Consider the following 20447-nt stretch of genomic DNA (forward strand, 5'->3'; position numbering starts at 1 on the left):
TATTTCGATCCGTGCGCCACCTACTGGATTTTTTTTTTCACTTGCATTATAATGTCTCCCTGATCTGAACTATGTTCTAAGTATCAAGTGTCTAGCTCAACGAGAAGTTACCGAAAAAAACTTTTCCGTGGGTCAAAAATTCGTATGGAAATGAGGGGACAAACATAAAAGCGACTTAATATAAAGGTAGAAAAATAATAATGCATAATGGATCTAATAAGCATTCGTAGCCACAATTTCATATATTTTCTTAATCCGCTGCACCGTTTCAGTGCTATTGCGATTTAAAAAATTTAATTCGATCACGGATCGTAAAACACGACGGGCGCAACTTTTAAATTGTAGTGAAAATATTTTAAGCTTCACTACCACCAAAGCTGAGTTAGGCTGATATTTTGTGCATTACCACAAAACTGTGAGTGAAGATTGGTGGGTGCATTTATGCACTACCCCCAACTCTGATACATATTTGTAGCTATTGCAACTTCATCACTGTAATATACATAGTTCCACTACCTTTTTGACTTATATCAAACTTAAAGCAAAAAGTGCCAAACCTTACAAAGGGTCTGTGCGCCCACAGAAATCGAATATGCAAATTTTTTCAACTTCTCTATTGGACTATAGCTTTGTCCGATTTGGTTGAAATATGCACCAATTTTTAGGAAATAGAGTTCTTTAAGGGTAAATTAAAAATTTTATAGCTTTGAGGTTAGTATTACTAGCGCAGTGATACTCAGCAGGCAGATGTAAAACATAGACACTATATCAGTGGAGGAATTGCAAGAGGGAATGTGGCACCTCCCATACAATTTTAATTTCCATATCGGGTATCTTATGTACTGATTAATTCATACTAGTATCGCCTGTGAACGAAATTCGACCAACTCTTATTTTTTTCAACTCAGTCTATGCATCCAGTGTTGGGGGTAGTGAAATAATGCGATAATAGTTAAGCAGTGAGCAGAAATATAGCAAACTGGTCTAACTTACTTAAATTTTTCATTAAGACATTGTAATTTTTATTGTATTTTCTTAAATTTTCTACAAAATTTTCAAATGTAATTATAACCTTTTGGTATGAAGCTCCTTAAACAAAAATATAAAAAATATGTAAAATCAAAAGAAATTGACATAGAATGAAGGTGAAATTACTTGACATTAAATTGAAAAATAGGTTTTTCCACACCACCCGGGAGGTCCCCGTTGGGGCGCTACCGAAGTTAGTTTTGTATGCTCGGTTCCCCAGTAGGCCTATATCTCCCATATACATATATCGCCCATTTACTTCAATAGTGTCGTAATTCAAAAACACGAACTTTTAGTTAAAAACGAAGAAATGTGCTTACGGAATTTAGCCTATTTCACGCCACCCGATTGAGATCTATGTACGTAATTAATTTGTATTAAATTTGTAAACATTCATATTCATGAAATGGAGATGAATATATATGACCATATCTACCATAAAATATCGTCTGTGAACGATATAATACTAAGATATAGCAAAGCAGAATAAATTAAAAAAAAAAAAAATAAAAAGAAACAAAAACATTGAAATTATTCACGCAAACATATTTACTAAAATAAAATTGATTTCATAATTTTAAGCAACATAAACAAATTAGGATTATGGGATCTAAGTACCCGATTAATGGGCATATAATCAAACAAAGTTAGCCTAATAATAAATATAGTGGGTAATATACTGCCTACGCAATATTTCGACCTAAAATCGGAAACGTTTTTGGGTCGTTTTTTTCGTTTAATATACAACGTGAAATTTTCCGATTCAATCAAGTTGCATTTAAATAATAATAAACTAAGTTGAAATAAAAGATAATATAATAAAATAAAATAAGAAATATCAAAATAAATTAGCATAAAAGACAATATACAAATTTTAATGTAATATCTTTGTAGCAAATTTATTTATTTTTTGTTCACTATAAGACGTGCTATATCTAAAATGAGCATAAAATCTGGAAATGCAAAAAACATTTGGGTCAAATTTGCAATTAATTGTTATAAATAAATAAATTTAGTGAATTTGAACAAAAGTTGACTCATTATTTCTGATTTCATTTTTTTTAAAGCACCTAAAATGAAAAACAAAGAATCTGTTAAATAAAGACCTATGCTTTTACGTGTAAGTAAAATTTGTCCAAAAAAATAGGCCGGTTAAGTTACTGCTTTTCTTTAAAGTTTTTTTGTGCGCTAACAATTATTTTAGAACAATTTTTTAAGGATTTTGGTACAAACCAATATAGGTAATTTGAAACAATGGGAAACAATATTTTATTTCAACAGAAAATGAGCGAAGCAGTAGTTCTCTCACCGTTTGGCGTGTACAAATATATACATATGTAGAGATGAAACATTTGAGCCACTTAACAATTGAGAATTTGGAGCTATTTACTTAGGGGCGTTTGTGAACATAATGCGTGCTACAGATGGCAATTTCGATAGTTGCACAGATTTTCGAATTTACAAAAAACTTTTTCTATTAATTATAAACAAATAGAATAATATTTGTTAACAAAAATAGGCCTATGCACTGTGGCTGATCAATACGAATCGATTCATATAACTTTTATATGATTTTAAGTATGCTAAGTATGCGAAACAGCCTGTTAATTGATTGTATGGACATTTTTTTTAGCGTATTAATATATAGATAGTGGGTAATATACCGCATATGCAATATTTCGACCTAAAATCGAAAACGTTTTTGGGTCGTTTTTTTTTCGTTTAATATACAACGTGAAATTTTCCGATTCAATCACGTTGAAATAAAAGATAATATAATAAAATAAAATAAGAAATATCAAAATAAATTAGCATAAAAGACAATATACAAATTTTAATGTAATATCTTTGTAGCAAATTTATTTATTTTTTGTTCACTATAAGACGTGCTATATCTAAAATGAGCATAAAATCTAGAAATGCAAAAAAAATTTGGGTCAAATTTGCAATTAATTGTTATAAATAAATAAATTTAGTGAGTTTGAACAAAAGTTGACTCATTATTTCTGATTTCATTTTTTTTAAAGCACCTAAAATGAAAAACAAAGAATCTGTTAAATAAAGACCTATGCTTTTACGTGTAAGTAAAATTTGTCCAAAAAAATAGCCCGGTTAAGTTATTACTTCTCATTAAAGTTTTTTTGTGCGCTAACAATTATTTTAGAACAATTTTTTAAGGATTTTGGTACAAACCAATATAGGTAATTGGAAACAATGGAAACAATATTTTATATCAACAGAAAATGAGCGAAGCAGTAGTTCTCTCACCGTTTGGCGTGTACAAATATATACATATGTAGAGATGAAATATTTGAGCCACGCAACAATTGAGAATTTGGAGCTATTTACTCAGGGGGGTTTGTGAACATAATGCGCCCTACAGATGGCAATTTAGATAGTTGCACAGATTTTCGAAATTACAAAAAACTTTTTCTATTAATTATAAACAAATAGAGTAATATTTGTTAACAAAAATAGGCCTATGCACTGCGGCTGATCAATACGAATCGATTCATATAACTTTTATATGATTTTGCGTATGCTAAGTATGCGAAACAGCCTGTCAATTGATTGTATGGAAATTTTGTTAGCGTATTAATATATAGATTCCTGGAACTTGGAGTAGCTGTCAATATTGATAATCAAAAAGTTGTAACAAAAATTTATGTAGATTGATAAGACGTGTGTGGCAGTTATCATTCAAAATCATTCCAAAGAAAGTGCACACTTATAGATCTCTCTATTATCATATCGTCGGCTTGACCCTGGAAAAGAATAGCTTAAGCTGCAACCGTATTAACTTTTATATTGACAGTCAGGCAGCGATTAAGGCAATAATCTCGCATAGCACAGCATTTAAAAGCACGTTAGAGTGTAAGCAGTCTCTGAAGAGAATCGGGACAGGGAGAAGCATACATCTATATTGGGTCCCAGGGCATATGGGAATAGATGGGAGTGAAAAAGCGAATGAACTAGCTAAAAAGGGCGCATTCTTTGAAGCTTTCTCCATAGATGTCTCAATTAGACTGGGCGAGAGGTGCACATGATCGACCAAGCGGGATAGGCGTGGGTTCAAGCGCGGGGCTGTAAAGTGTCGTATATTATGTGTAGGTCTTACAATCTTAGACTAACAAAGTTGCTTTTATCATTAAAAAGAGAGGACTGTAGACTCATGACGGGTATTCTGACTGGACAGTTCTTTCTGGCGTCGCATGCCGTTAAATTAGGCTTGGTCAGTGATAGCAGATGTAGGAAGTGAGTGTTGGAGGAGGAAACGATCGAAAACGTTCTGTGCTCGTGCCCTGCGCTTGCCAGGCTAAGACTCCAGCTATTGGGAGTGATACAGCTGTCAGATCTAGAAGCAGAAATTGCTTAAGTCCTAGGAAGCTTCTAGTATTTGCCAATAGGAAAGAGTTATTTTATAACATAGGTCCTGGTTTTTGATAGGGTTTTTCAGTTTGGTCGTTAAAACACACTTATGGTAACACTATGAACTGATTCAGTCTATGTGAGGTCATCATGGACCGGCCAGTTCAACCTAATCTAACCTAACCACATACAAAATAACAACCCTACATGACGAGTTTACTTCATATGCTTTCCACGAAAAAACCTTTTTGTATGCCATGTAAAATTTGTTTATGTCTAAGCCGATGATATATTTTAATACGTAATCGAAAAGATGTTTCAAATTCATTTTATATTAGCCCATTTGCATGGTTTACCCTATTTTAAAATAGTTATTTGCCGATTTCAAGAAAACTGCGCCACCAATGCGTAGGTTGAAAATTTTGAACAAAGGGCTGAACTACCAAGAACGCCGGGTTAATGAACTTTGGTTTAGAGCTAGTCCACATAAACACTGTGTTGTACAGAGTAGTAGAAATTATGCCCAAGGGACCCTGGTACATTTCAAATAAAGATAAATTGTTATGTCCGACGTATAGAAATCTCCATATAAGCTTTCATTTTGATATTCCTTATATAAGAAATTGGATTAATCGAATTTTTGACCCCGAGCGATACTTTCCAGTTTAAGTTCAGAAAATTGCAATTCAAGCTCAGAATTTCCAATTTAAGTTCAGAAATTTATAATTCAAGTTCAGAATTTACAATTCAAGTTCAGAGTTTCCAATCCGAGTTCAGAAACTTACAATTCAAATTCAGAAAGTTACAATTCAAATTCAAAAATTCATATTTAAGTTAAGAAAATTGCAATTCAAGTTCAGAAAATTACAATTCAAGTTCAGAAAGTTTGTCAGGAGTTTTTTCTTTCAAGCAATGGAAATAAAAGTATTTAGAATGGTAAATGTTAGCGCTAATAATTTGATACAAAGATATGAATGTTTACTATCTGTTAAGGAAGCATTGGTCTTCTGAACTCACCATATATGTATATAATACTTCTATGTCAATACCTTCCTATCTTCCGAATGTGCAAATTTTCTATCAATCGTTATTTGCTGAAACTGTGCAAATGTATGTTCAGCGCATGCGCTGGCTTTGTTAGTGTTAGTGAATTGTAGTAGTGTGTGTAAAAAAAGTATTAAAGGGGTACCAACGGGTCATTATCCCCTTTACCTAACTTCTGCTTACTAATTGTTATAAAATCTCAGTTTAGTCGATTAAACAATGAAAAGGCCAACATATACAATACAAGGCTTCATGTATTTACTATTTAAACATGGGCTGCAGCAAAACAAAGTACGTTTACATAAATAGTAAAAAAAAAAAAAACAAGGCGAAGAATTTTTGAAATGAAAAGAATTCAAATATACATGTATAAAAATATACTTATACATACATCCAAACAAACATTTCTTTAAACGTTTTTAAAAATAATTTAAAGTGAATTAGCTTGAAAAAAAAAAACGATATATAAACGTTTTCAAAATTTTACTTATCTTGAGTTTTTTAATGAAGTAAATTTTTGATAAAGTAAACAAAATATGAGTACTGCGTTGGCTGCTATTGGTGTTGAAATAATATCAGTTTTGTAATTTTTTTTCTAACATACTCTTTTTCGTCCGTCCTTTTTTTCGTTTCAAAAAACAAACGAATATCGAAATAAAAACTTATTACTTCCTTACACAGCTGTGTCCGGTGTTTATTAAAGATGTCATTGCTAAATAAATTTTCTATGGCTATGTGATCGTCCATGATACTATTGGAGAATGCATCACTTGTATTTTGAAAAATTTTATTTATAAAACTTAATTTTGCATTTCCAATTCGGCATGCCTTGAGAACTTGTCTTAAAGGTTTCTTTGGCGCTATACAAATATTACATATGTCCACAGATGGTGCGACAAACGAACCTTTATTTTTGTGCGCTGAAAGTAAAGGCATTTCTTCACCTATCAATTGCCCTTGACATGTGGAACATTTTATTTTCTTTTGTACCTTCATATCCAGCAATATAACGAACAACATTGTCCTATTTTTTTTAAGGATACTAGTAGACGCTGATGACGCCTCTAGAATGGATACGCCGTCGAAGGTACAATTCCCACTTTCAAACGCACTTAACCCGCGCCTTACTAAGAGTCGTCTATATGCACTTTTAAATTGAACTGCGTGGGGATTGTTGTTGAAACTCCCTCTAGCCCTAACTGCACCAAAAGAGGTTTCCAGGAAGTCTTGTGAAAGCTTATAAGTTGAAAGATATGTCATGCCCAAATTTTTAAGCTTCTCAAATAGTAGAAAAATATTTCTTAAAGCAACGATCATACCAACAAATCCTGTTTTCCGGTCAGATTGAACCAGAAGAGTGCCATTAGCATCTCGAAATGAAGAGATATATTCCCCGAATCCCTGCGCGTGCGTCTTTAAGTTGCAATATGACTCATCCGTCAAAGCTCGTCTGAATTCATGCTTAGAAAAATAATTTTTGCAATTGAGTATATCGGTGATAGACGGTTTGTTGAAATATACATATATTTAAGCCCCCTTTTTACAAAAATTTAACGACAGCCTTGAGATTTTGTCTCCTTCTCTCGTTGTATATCTGTACTGAGATGTTTGACAGACTGCACAGTTCAGTAGTAGTGATATAGAAGTATTACATATATGGAACTCACTTAAATCAATTTCTCTCACATGAAGGAGATGCGAAAAAAAACCGTTCCTTTCTTCTCTCTCCTTCTTTCATAAGAGGTCAGTTAAAGGGACATCCAGCTATATTCTAAAGGTCACAAGCAGTGATCTGCATTGAGCATGACAGCAGTTATAACGAAATCAACGGAGCGTCCACAATTCTGAAAGTGACGTATAAGTACTGTGTGCACAGATCAAGTGTTCCCCCTCCTCTCGCATCTCTGTGGTCTCCCCCTTCCACTGCTTCCAAACTGCGGTGTTGACTGAAGTAATTTGATGGCCGGAATGTCCTCTTGCAGTTGTTGCAAAGAGTTACACCTCCATTCGATTTCTTAGCTCGGGATGTACACGCCTTGGAGAAAACTTGGGGTACAGTATATCCAAACTACCATTGACAACGGAGTATCAACACTTCCGCAAATAACATATATGTAAGTATTACATTACGTAGTATGAATTGGAATAGCTTTTGAAAAATAACACCCTACTTATAATTTTCTGAATTTGAATTGTAATTTTGTGAACTTGAATTGCAATTTTCTGAACTTGAGTTGTAAATTTCTGAACTTAAACTGGAAAAGGGGAGTTTTGTAAAAACTCTAATCGTATTTCAGTTCTAAGATCATAAAAATGCCAATTTCGATGTCAGTAGGTACTTTTGTGAATTTACAATTGATCTGCCTATAATAATTAACATTTGCGCTAACAAACAGAACTTATTTAAATATACTTAATACTACTTGTAAATAACTATGAGAATCATTCATCCATTTAAAATACTAAGCAAATATACTAAATCCATAAAAGATTTAATTATTATTCTTTGTGAGTAGGAACAAGAAAAACTATGATAGTTGGTTCTTCTACATTTGTTCTTTAATATTTTTCTAGAGTAAGTCGGTATGTGTATTGTTCTGTTACTGTAGAATTTGTAAAACATTTCATGTAATCTTTTAATAAATATTTATATAAAAAAGCTTGAGGCGCAATGTTACTTGTTTGCTTCGCAAATATTACTCACACGCTTAGGTATTTAATCACTAACTGACTTGAATATTTATTTATTTTATTATATTTATCTCTATATATACGTTTGCAAATAACTCACTACAATTTTTATAGGGGTGAAGTTCATAAAAATATATATGTAAATGTAATACATTGGATTGTTTTATATTGTTCTGAAAGGTGGGTCCTTGCCACTTTGCACATCTACTATCAGATTACATATACATAGTGTAGTATCTGAGTTTTGGTATTCTGACCATGCATAAACTGGTGACAATTTTTTTTTATCAAATTTCGTCAATTAAATTCTTCTTTTATATCTTTCATGAATTTTATAACTGAAACTACACAAACCACATGGTGTAACTATACAAGGTGGCAGCATGGGACAGAATGATTTGATACATCAACTCCGGTGCAGTGCGGTTTTGACATTAGTCCATCGAATTTACAAAAACAAAGTATATGGAACTTTTATTTATGTTTGTAGGTATGTCATCATGCTGTCACCTTGTATAGTTCCGCCATGACACAAACCCATTTTATTAGAATACAAGGTAAATTCACTCTTTGACGTAGGCAGCCACGTTAACCAATGCATTTTTCGAAACATCGATTTTTACAGATTTTGGTAGTGGTACTCCTCGACACTCTTTTGTAAACACATTTTTCAAAAACTGCCAGCATAGCGGCCAAATCAACTAGAATATATTGTTATTGTGCTTTGAAAACTAAAATTTTTGAATTTTCTGAAAGCGCAGCACATCTAACAACATTTGTTTATTTTGTTGTGCTGTCACTATAACTGTGCATTTCAATCAGTTCCGTTGTAAATTTTAAGAATGGGTTCGTACATGATTCAATCACAAGAGGTTTGCTCGACAGACAAATTTTTTGTCAATTGCAGCCATTTTGCTCCCAAATCGAATTGACATTCGTTAACTGTGGTGTTTCTTTGCGATTTTTCGAAAAATATTAGTAGTAGAAATAGGAAGCAATCAGTTTTCAAATTCCCGATAAGTACTGAACTGCATAATTCCTTAGAACATTTATTTAAATTTTACGATGAATTTATTAACTATGCCATGATCTATTAGTGTAGCTGAACATAGGTTTTATGAAAGGTACGGACACCAAGGAATCGTGCGTGCACTTTCGTAAACCTATGAACATACGAAACCTAAACCAATTCAAAATTCATCGTTCAACGTCAAAAACTCGACTAGTAAATCGATTCACGTTAAAACGACCTTAGTAAATAATGAAGATGCCATAACGAAATGTACTTATTGAGCATGTTAACTTATTCATTCCGTATGTTCGGAACATTCGTCTCCATTTAAGAATATGGGGAATCGGTTTATATTTTGAATATTATGTATATTCGGACCTCGTGAGGTAGTATCAAACGATCGTGTTCCGAATATTCTAAATTAACGGTTTATCCGGAACACTTCCATTAATACTTAACGTAAAGGAGCTTTTCGAAATTTCAGAATAAAAAGGTGAATACTCCCTGTGTAGCAGGACCGCATAAAAGCTGAACTCTTCTGTCAAAGTCAAGACCGGAATATAAAGTTCTAAGACAATAAGCCATTTTCCCTTTTTTTTTTGTCAGACCATGTCGGCTGCCTTTTCAATATCGTCCTATCTCAAAATATTTTTCAAAAACTTCACATTTCATGATTTGTCACAAAAACGCACTATATTAGAATTAGATTGAAGAACGCCTCATAATGCTTTTAATTAACTCCCTCTTATGTTAAAATGCATTGAACTTCTGCTCATATAGGGAGTTTTTGAAACAAATTTTGATTTAGTGTATTTTCGAATAAAATTCTACACTAACGCAGCTCTTTATCAATTCACGAAATATTTAGTAGAAACTGAATTATTTTCCCCAAAACCTCTTGGCATTTACAAATTTATTATCACTACTAATATACTCATAAAGGTATTTTTCTACTACAATTTTCGCTAAAGGGGATTGAATTATTACCCGTTTTCATTACTTCGTAAAAGCAACCCGTCCAGATTTTTCAATTTGGGAGTGTCAAAGCTCTGCCGTCATTGAAGAACAAACCTCTAGTAATTAAATCATGGGGTTCGGAATTGAGCACATTTTTCTTATAAACAGAATTACATTACGAAGCTTCTCAGTGAAAATGTATCTGCCTTGAAGATGTTGTTTGGAGTTAACATAAAATATGTAAAGGTCCCCTTCGCCAATTTGTGGAGAAAATTAAGAGAAGCACGACGCAAATTGAAACAGAAGCTCTGTCTAAAATCTCATGGGAATACATCGCGCCTTGTATTCATTTATTTTTTAATAATATTCGCTGGGCTCATGAACCAATTGCACCTGCGGGAATCATAAACAGGTACTTTGCAAATTTAACCTTGAAATATGGCGTAAACATCCAACCTCCTTCTATGTAAGCTGCTTCAAGAGCGTGGAAAGCAGGAAGTCTGAGATCTTTTTCCCACAAAAACCAACACCACGACTACATCTTTCCTGGTATGGGTACCCTTCCTTATAAGGATCCGAACGTTGCTGTTATGTGCCAAAAAACAGTCAAAATACAATCCTTAAAACTTTAGCTATAGATCCTAATCCAACGCATTGCTAAGCGTCATTTCAGTGAAACTGATTTTCTCCAAGCCGAGACTCTGGAACAAGCGAGAAACGGGATTAGTAAGTAATTCCGCATTTCCGAGTACATACATATGTCGGAGGAAATAGCAAAACCTTTTCTTTTATATTTACCATAATGCACAAACACCCATATGAGCTCGTATCGGAATCAAATTTTACTCAAAAATGTTGACCATAAATTGGTGTCCACTCATGCGAAACAAAAACAAAGCTTACAACAAATTGTGGTAAGCGTATACATACCTACATATACATATATGTATGTAACAAACTGCCCTGCAAAAAATAGGGTCACAATTGATCCCAATTTTGGGTACAGTTGGTATTAAATAAAAAAGATTATAGGTGATTGATTCGAATTCGACCTAAAAGACTTGGATCATAAGTTACATTTCGTCGACCCATATCTCTTGGAATTAGTTGGCTACTTAACAATTTTTTACATACATAGATGTATCAAAATTTTTTTGCAAGCTTTAATATTCCTAATATAACCTCGTACCATACGAAAACTAACACTTTTTGGTGAGAAAAAAGAATAGTCTTCATTCGTTCCCATATGGGTACAAAGGGGATTGGTCCTATTGTTCCCGTTCGGGTATAAATGGGTACAATTAGTATCTTCATAGGACATGCTCAAGCAAAAGGGAACAGTACAGTGCATACAAAGAGATCAAAACTGGCTTTAGTCGCATACTCTTTTGGGACTCCTCATATACTAATCGCATTTTTTGCAGGGTAACTTAAAAAAAAAAAACGTGTTCTCATATTTGCTTGATTACAAGAGCAATAAAACCATTTCCATGGCAGAGCAGGAAATATTTTGCTATCTTTAAAAGCCACTTCCCTTTTTATTGTTTTGAGAATGGTGATGTTTAATTTAGCTCGCTTGTTTTCGTATTTCGATCGTACAAGTTATAATGAGATGTAACTTTACCATAAACAATTAAATTCGGAATATTTGAGAAGAGCATCGCCGTCGTTTTACCAGTAACGACCTATAGCTACGAGTAATTGTTTTATTATAGGCTTACTGTTTATCGAAATCGAAGTTCCTGTAGAGTAATTAATTCCTTATAGGCTTGCTATCGCCTTATCATCGGCTATTTATGGATAGGCTTGCTATAGACTGGTTGCAAACGTGTCATCGATTTTACTTATATTGAAGTTTTATCGGTTTCATAACACACCGACGCCGATTACAAAACGACAATACACCGATAACAAATAGATATTTTTCGATATCTTTTTAATATTAGAGAAACTTTCGAAAACAATTGAATACATTTATGATAAAAAATCGATAACCTTTCGGAAAAATCGTTAATTTTCCGATAATAAGTAGATAAAAATATCGATAACAATTCGCAAACTTTTCGATAAAAGAACTATACCTACCTATCGAAAAAGTGTTAACCTTTGTTAACAAATTGATTAAACGCCGTCCGGCCTCGGCCTCGGTTACGGCTTCTGCTTTGACTTCTTATCTTTTCTCTCTCCCTGCTTTTATGTTTTCGTTTTCTTTCCTTTCCTTTTGCCCTTCCTGGCTTTGGCTTGGCTTGTTATACGATTCTTATATTATCATAAACACCACTCTCAAAAGCGCTTAGGTTAATCTTACCTTTAGCATACTAAAATAATGAGTACCTAAAAATTTGTGCAACGATTAGACGCTATACAGGTTTTCGAACCACATCATGTTCAGTGTTGCCAGGAAAAAATTTTCTTTGGGGCTAAATCTAGAAAAAAAGGGCTAGAAAGAGCTAAATTTCTTCAAGAAAATCCAAAACAAAGCAAAAAGAGCTAAAAGTATATGTATATTTTTCAATGTAAGTTTTCACATTTATTTCAAATCAAAGTTATAAAAAAGTACAGTAAACTGACAAAAAAAAAAAAAAAAAAAAAAAAAAAATAAGGTACAATAGAGGTGCATAAATAATACTATTTTTACAGTTTATTTTATATTTTTTAACAACAAAAAAACGTTTTATTTTTATAAGCTTTTATTTACTTTCACTTTTGTTGTCTGTAATGGAATCTTGCAAGTTAAATTTGATACACTTCCCGGTGTCCGATTGAGCTGAAATTTTGCACACATGTATAACTCCGATGACAATGCAATATTACTTTGTTAGAATTCGATAAATTAATCGATAACACAGTTATCGGTAAAGATTTGTATTTACTTTGGCATAACAGCCTAAGTCCCATACAAACACGCCGGTACCTATCCGTGGGTTGTGATATTTGGACGTGGTGAATCACGTGTCACGCGTGGTGAATCTCATCGCTTGCGAAAAGCGGAGACACAACCCTCTGTTGTATTTCTGTGTATAACCAACATAGCTGAATTTTTAAGGCTGTTTAACCCTGTAATCTTTTCTGTAATTTATTTTGCTTTTGGAAAAATTACCTATTTGAAAAAAGCTGGCTGAAAAATATTGGCATAACAGCTTAAGTTAAATCAAGAATGGAAAATCTTTGGAAAATTTGAGCAGATGTGGCAATTTCGCGCGTCCGTTGAACGAAATATTGACAATCTGCTGATCATCGCTAAGAAATTAGCGACATTCCATCAACTAAGCAGCACTTTAGCAATACTACTGTTATTATTTGGCCGCTCAAACACACAAATATTAATTGTGCATTAAATCTAAAATATACAAATACACCATAATAATTTACACGGCCAAAGCCATAATAATTCACACGGGTCATCAATTCTTTCTCTGATTCAAAATCTCAACTACCAGCGCTACCGTCAACAGCTCAGTGTCATCACTGCCAGTAGCGCCAATAACACCAAACTCGTGCCTGACACACAAAAGTCGTTTCACTCAATAGCGCAAGTAAAATGTACTACGCACTCACTACTAAGAAGCGTCAAAAATTCGCTTGGAGTAATTTCGTCAATGAGCTACCATTGAGCTGGCACCGCATTGGCGCTGGCGCCATGCAATTTACATCACTAAAATTGCGCGAATGCCCAGGCTCATGACTTCAATACTTATATTTACAATGCTTTAAACTTTAAATACACCTCTGAAGTTGCTGCGCATAAAATGTGTACTAATAAATTCCAATACGCATTATACGCAGATGTAACTGATATATGTGTTTTTGTTTCACCCCCTATACTTATATTTAAAGCTTTTATAAGAACAAGCTTCTATTACTTGTTAATAAAACGAACTAAAAAGTAAAAAATAAAATTAAAGAAAAAAAAAACTTTTTTAAAAATAAGCTTTTATTACTTTGGTTAATAAAATTAACTAAAAAGTAAACAATAAATTGACTCTAAAGAAATATAACACTTTACAAGTTCATTGTAAGCTTAAACGATAATTAGGCTTTTTCGTCTGCGACAAAAAAAATTCTATATTGTACATAATTATATATTTTTAACATTAAAACTTTACACCTAAATTATTAAATCTTACAGTTTATATCACAGTCCTAATTGTTCTAATAAAAGCGTGTTACATTGCGATAGCAAGAAAAGGAGATCCTAAATGTTCTTAATTATACCATCAAAATTTAACACGTTTTTTATTAGAACAATTAGGACTGTGATATAAACTGTAAGATTTAATAATTTAGGTGTAAAGTTTTAATGTTAACAATATATAATTATGTACAATATAGAATTTTTTTTGTCGCAGACGAAAAAGCCTAATTATCGTTTAAGCTTACAATGAACTTATAAAGTGTTATATTTCTTTAGAGTCAATTTATTGTTTACTTTTTAGTTAATTTTATTAACCAAAGTAATAAAAGCTTATTTTTAAAAAAGTTTTTTTTTTCTTTAATTTTATTTAACTTTTTTTTTCCATTTGGCGGTACGGTATCGTGCGATATTTAACTTTATGTTGGGACGAGATATATACGAAGGGCCTTAGACTTCAAAATCTGTGATTTGGTACTCAGAAGATGAATTATTGTTATTGCTACATCCATAAATATTTTTTGTGTTCATTAATTTTAAGAGATCGTTGTTTATTTCAAAGTCATGACAGCATTTATTCAGCCGTTTAAGACCACTTCTTATTGTCAGAAGCGAATTTAACATAACTAAATTCATTTTGTAATATAATAATTATTTTGGCGACCTTTATTTAGTAACTCAGAGATGATTTTTGCCGGCTCGCGGTCAAATATTGATTTTATAATAAAAACAACAAAGTTTTAATTTTGTGTTCCGATATATTTCGATTACAACCTTCGGTAATCATCTTCAAGGGAACTATAACAAATATAACAAATATAACATTATTTATAATATCAACTTAAACTATTAACAAGTAAGGAAGGCTAAGTTCGGGTGTAACCGAACATTACATACTCAGTTGAGAGCTGTGGAGACAAAGTAAGGGAAAATCACCATGTTGTAAAAAGACCCTAGGGTAACCCTGGAATGTGTTTGTGTGATATGGGTATCAAATGGAAGGTATTAAAGAGTATTTTAAGAGGAAGTGGGCCATAGTTCTATAGATGGACGCCATTTAGGTGGGATCGCCATAAGGTGGGTTGGAAGGAAGGATGGTAGGGATATCGCCATAAAGGTGGACCAGGCATGACTCTAGAATTTATTTTGTACGATATGGGTATCAAATGAAAGGTATTAATGAGTATTTTAAAAGGGCGTGGGCCTAAGTTCTATAGATGGACGCCTTTTCGAGATATCGCCATAAAGATGGACCAGGGGTGACTCTAGAATTTGTTTGTACGATATGGGTATCAAATTAAATGTGTTAATGATAATTTTAAAAGGGAGTGGGCCTAAGTTCTATAGGTGGACGCCTTTTCGAAATATCGCTATAAAGGTGGACCAGGGGTGACTCTAGAATTTGTTTGTACGATATGGGTATCAAATTAAAGGTATTAATGAGGGTTTTAATAGGGAGTGGCCCTTAGTTGTATATGTGAAGGCGTTTTCGAGATATCGACCAAAATAATAATATGGTAGGTGTCACACCCATTTTACCAAGTTTTTTTCTAAAGTTATATTTTGCGTCAATAGAACAATACAATTACCATGTTTCATCCCTTTTTTCGTATTTGGTATATAATTATGCCATTTTTTTTATTTTTCGTAATTTTCGATATCGAAAAAGTGGGCGCGGCGCGGTCATAGTCGGATTTCGGCCATTTTTTACACCAATACAAAGTGAGTTCAGATAAGTACGTGAACTGAGTTTAGTAAAGATATATCAATTTTTGCTCAAGTTATCGTGTTAGAGGCCGAGCGGAAGGACAGACGGTCGACTGTGTATAAAAACTGGGCGTGGCTTCAACCGATTTCGCCTTTTTTCACAGAAAACAGTTGCCGTCCTAGAATCTAAGCCTCTACCAAATTTCACAAGGATTGGTAAATTTTTGTTCGACTTATGGCATTAAAAGTATCCTAGACAAATTAATTGAAAAAGGGCGGAGCCACGCCCATTTTGAAATTTTCTTTTATTTTTGTCTTTTGTTACACCATATCATTACTGGAGTTGAATTTTGACATAATTTACTTATATACTGTAAAGATATTAACTTTTCTTTTAAAATTTGAATTTCAAAAAAAAAAATTTTAAAAAGTGGGCGTGGTCGTTCTCCGATTTTGCTAATTTTTATTAAACAGAACGTTCCTTCCAAATTTCATCATGATATCTTTAACGACTGCCAAATTACAGCTTGCAAAACTTCTAAATTACCTTCTTTTAAAAGTGGGCGGTGCCACGCCCATTGTCCAAAATTTTAATAGTTTTCTATTCTCCGTCATAAGTTCAACTCACCTATCAAGTTTCATCGCTTAATCCTTATTTGGTAATGAATTATCGTACTTTTTCGGTTTTTCGAAATTTTCGATATCGAAAAAGTGGGCGTGGTTATTGTCCGATATCGTTCATTTTAAATAGCGATCTGAGATGAGTGCTCAGGAACCTACGTACCAAATTTCGTCAAGATACCTCAACATTTACTCAAGTTATCGTGTTAACGGACGGACGGACGGACATGGCTCAATCAAATTTTTTTTCGATCCTGATTATTTTGATATATCGAAGTCTATATCTATCTCGATTCCTTTATATATGTACAACCAACCGTTATCCAATCAAACTTAATATACTCTGTGAGCTCTGCTCAACTGAGTATAATAAAATAATAACATACATTTTGTTTTACACGTCCGCGTCAAACAGAACGGACGTGTAAAACAAAATGTATGTTATTATTTTATTTTTAATAGTTTAAGTTGATAAAATTTGTTATAGTTCGCTTGAAGATGATTACCGAAGGTTGTAATCGAAATATATCGGAACACAATATTAAAACTTTGTTGTTTTTATTATAAAATCAATATTTGACCTCGAGCCGGCAAAAACCATCTCTGAGTAAATTCATTTTGTTTCTGTGTTTGCTTTTAATTAAACACATGTTTGAAAACGTTCTTTCAACTTCAGCAATACTTATTGGCAGTAAAAGAAATGTAAGTACAAAATCGAAAAGCTCTTGGAAAGGGTTTTCATTTAACGCGTTCTTAAACTCTTTAACCTCAAACCAAAACCTTAAAGTTGAAGTCACATTTTTCCAATTTTGGAATTTTTGCTTTTCTAACCTAGTTACTTCATCAGTTGTTTTTTTTTTCATTTATGAAATATGAAAACAATTGAGGTTTCACAATTCTCAATGCGTTTTCCACTGAAAAGAAATCTATTTTTCTAAGCGTTTTTTTTGCGGCAAGTGTTGCCTTAATTGCTCTATTAATTTATTTATGAAGTCGCGACATATACATATTACGTATCTTTCTTTCAATAAATTTGTCTATACATTTATCTTCTTTTTTAATTCGTATATATTCTTCAATGGTATAATGAAAATAAGGTACGGGAGACAAAAATTTATTATAATCTGAAGTTAAAGGGACGGAATTTTTAGAAGGTAACACTATGCTGTTGCACATCTGGAAAGCAAATATACAACCCCATGAAAAAGTTTATCGATTAAAGATTTTGTTATCAGTTGAGTACCCAGTTGCCAAATCATACATAACGAAACAAATAAAATAAAACTCGCCTAAAACACATTACAAATTTTACAATACATATTTCCAGGGCAAACATTTTAAAAAGGGCCAAAAAAGAGCTAGAAGCTTAACCGGAATTTCTGGAGCTAAACGCAAAAAAAGGGCTAGATCTAGCTCCAAAAGCACCAAAATGGCAACACTGATGATGTTATGCGAATCGAAAAAAATGCTGCGAACCTGTCACTTTATAAACGACATTAAAGAAAACGTTTAAAGAAAAACTTTAAGAAGAAACGACATTAAAGGAAAACTTTATGCTTTCTATTGGCATCAGTTACCGCTTCACATTTACGTACCATTTATAGCCAATTGCGCAAGTGCGTGTGAAAACAGTAAAAATTTTAAATCAAGAAATCATCTCAATCTTCAAATAGCGCCGAAATCTTTGCTCAGCCGCACTATAATTTTCTCAAGTGGTACTGCACCAATCAAAAGGCCACACGAAAATATATCCTACCGGTGCGTCGCCATAGGCGTACCAGAAACCGCCACAATTGCCGCGCCTGTCGATTCCACTTTGACTTCCATTAGCAAACCACAACTCGCATCAGCTGTGCAACAAAGTCTACGCTCACCATATGCATGAAAAGAAAATTGGAAATTTACTTTGTCCTAAACATCTTGCAAACCTTGTTAGGTGTGTTATCAATTTGCGATGGCGCCTACTCACTTATCTACAAACATATTTATGCCCAAATGAATCTGCATAGACATAAAACGAAACACGTTTAAGACAACTTTTCCAGAACGAATGTTAACTGCCGGGTCGGTCAGCTTGTATGCCGGCGGCGCTAAAATATTATTGATTTTTGGCGATCAGTTGGTCGTTTAACCAGTCGTAATATAACACAAATACCCAGCCCAGATGGTTAAACTGATTGTTGCCACTTCATTTAACCGTTCTGGTTCAGGAGAATATTTATTTTAGTGTGCACAAGAATTTACTTAGTGAAAAGTGTCTGGAGAGAGATACTTGTAGCGATAGCGCAAAGAATAGAGAGATAGAGTGTAGTAGAGAGAGAGCTCCAATACCACTTCATAAGTGGCAATGGAATATGAGAAATTCAAAATCCCCAGCAGAGTCAAAAAGGCACTTTCATGCTCAACGCAGATAGAGTTTTGAGATAGGAGCTGAGAACAATGTCAGTAAGCCTCGCCGACAATGGAGGTACAGTGATGCGCAGTGCAGTAGCAACACGGAGTGTTAAAGCTACTACTTAATTAAGTGTGCTGTTACTTTTCAATATTTTTCGCCGAAATTCAATACAACTGTATCGATCCAAAACTGATTTTTTAAAGGAGCTTCTCCGCTACCTGTTGTGTTCAATAATTACCTTGCAGTGTTCAAGAACTCTAAGGTCTTTAATACAAGTATAGTGCTGGAGAGGCTGGTTTGTACATCAGGCATAGGAAGCACCGCTGCTTATTCGAATAGCACATAAAACATCGGGGAATGTTGGATATAACATTTTTTTGAAGCTATATGGACAGTCTTTTCCAATCTCATCAAAACCTAGTCGAAGTTATTGAATGACATTTTTCCCCCTATTAGTGCTAGCATTCTATTCAAGCTAAATAAATGTATCACTTTCCTCTTATTTTTCGTCTTGTAGCGATTAGGAGGCATCCCAGAGGTTTTAGGAGTTTTATCCGTGGGCCTTTAAGGTACTAATCCGACAATCGCTGGAATCTTTTTATGTGACCACGTTGAGCCTTCTAGATCATTCAGCCCCCGTACTTCCGTGAGTTCCTTGGAGTCGGCAGAGACTTACCTGCTAAATAAGCAGGGTTCGACACTGGTGGAAGACGTTGACAACCCTTGAAAAGGTTGCGCAATAAAATGCCTGGCATGTCTCATTTTCTTGTTCAATGAAGATCTCTTACAGCCAACATAAAAAGGCAAATGTTAGAAATAATATCTATAAACAACATCAAGAACCAACCCAGCACCAGAGCTGTGGTCCTTTTTACTTGCAAGTAGCTTAATGACAAGAGGCGAAGATATTGCACCAAGCTCTTTTTATATTCTTTTGTATAACTTCTTACTTTTGATATTTGATGTGACTGGATAAAAAAAGCTAGGGCCTAGAACCGAATTTCGTTCGACATCTGCATTTAGGTTAGTTAGGGAAAAAATGGTGAAGGAATGCGTTATCTCCTCTGGTCACCCAATTGACGCTAACTATCGGAATGACTAGCGTGACTTGCTTAGCTTAGAAGGCTAAGCACTAGTTATTAATGAATGCTGGAAAAGGGTAAGATAAGGCAAAATATTTATACTGAATAGACCAGCGGTCGACTGATAATACGCGTCCAAAAATATCGGGAGGAGTGTCAAGCGAACCGTATTGATCTTAGTAACAATAATCCGAGAGAGGAAACAAAAATTTTAACTCAAAAGTTATTTGCTATCGCTTTTCTAGACTATTACATTTCCTAAGCAATACCCTACCTTCCTTAAGAAACTTGGCGTAGCGAGAACATGTTCTGCTAAATTTTAATATTTTGTTTTTAGGCTATTTGACCTATTGTGGGTTCCAGTAAGAAATAAAAATATGGTAATTATTCCAGTGTTGCGGCCCTACG

The sequence above is a fragment of the Eurosta solidaginis genome, chromosome 4 (genome assembly GCF_040869045.1).
Source record: "Eurosta solidaginis isolate ZX-2024a chromosome 4, ASM4086904v1, whole genome shotgun sequence".
Taxonomy (NCBI): Eukaryota; Metazoa; Arthropoda; class Insecta; order Diptera; family Tephritidae; genus Eurosta; species Eurosta solidaginis.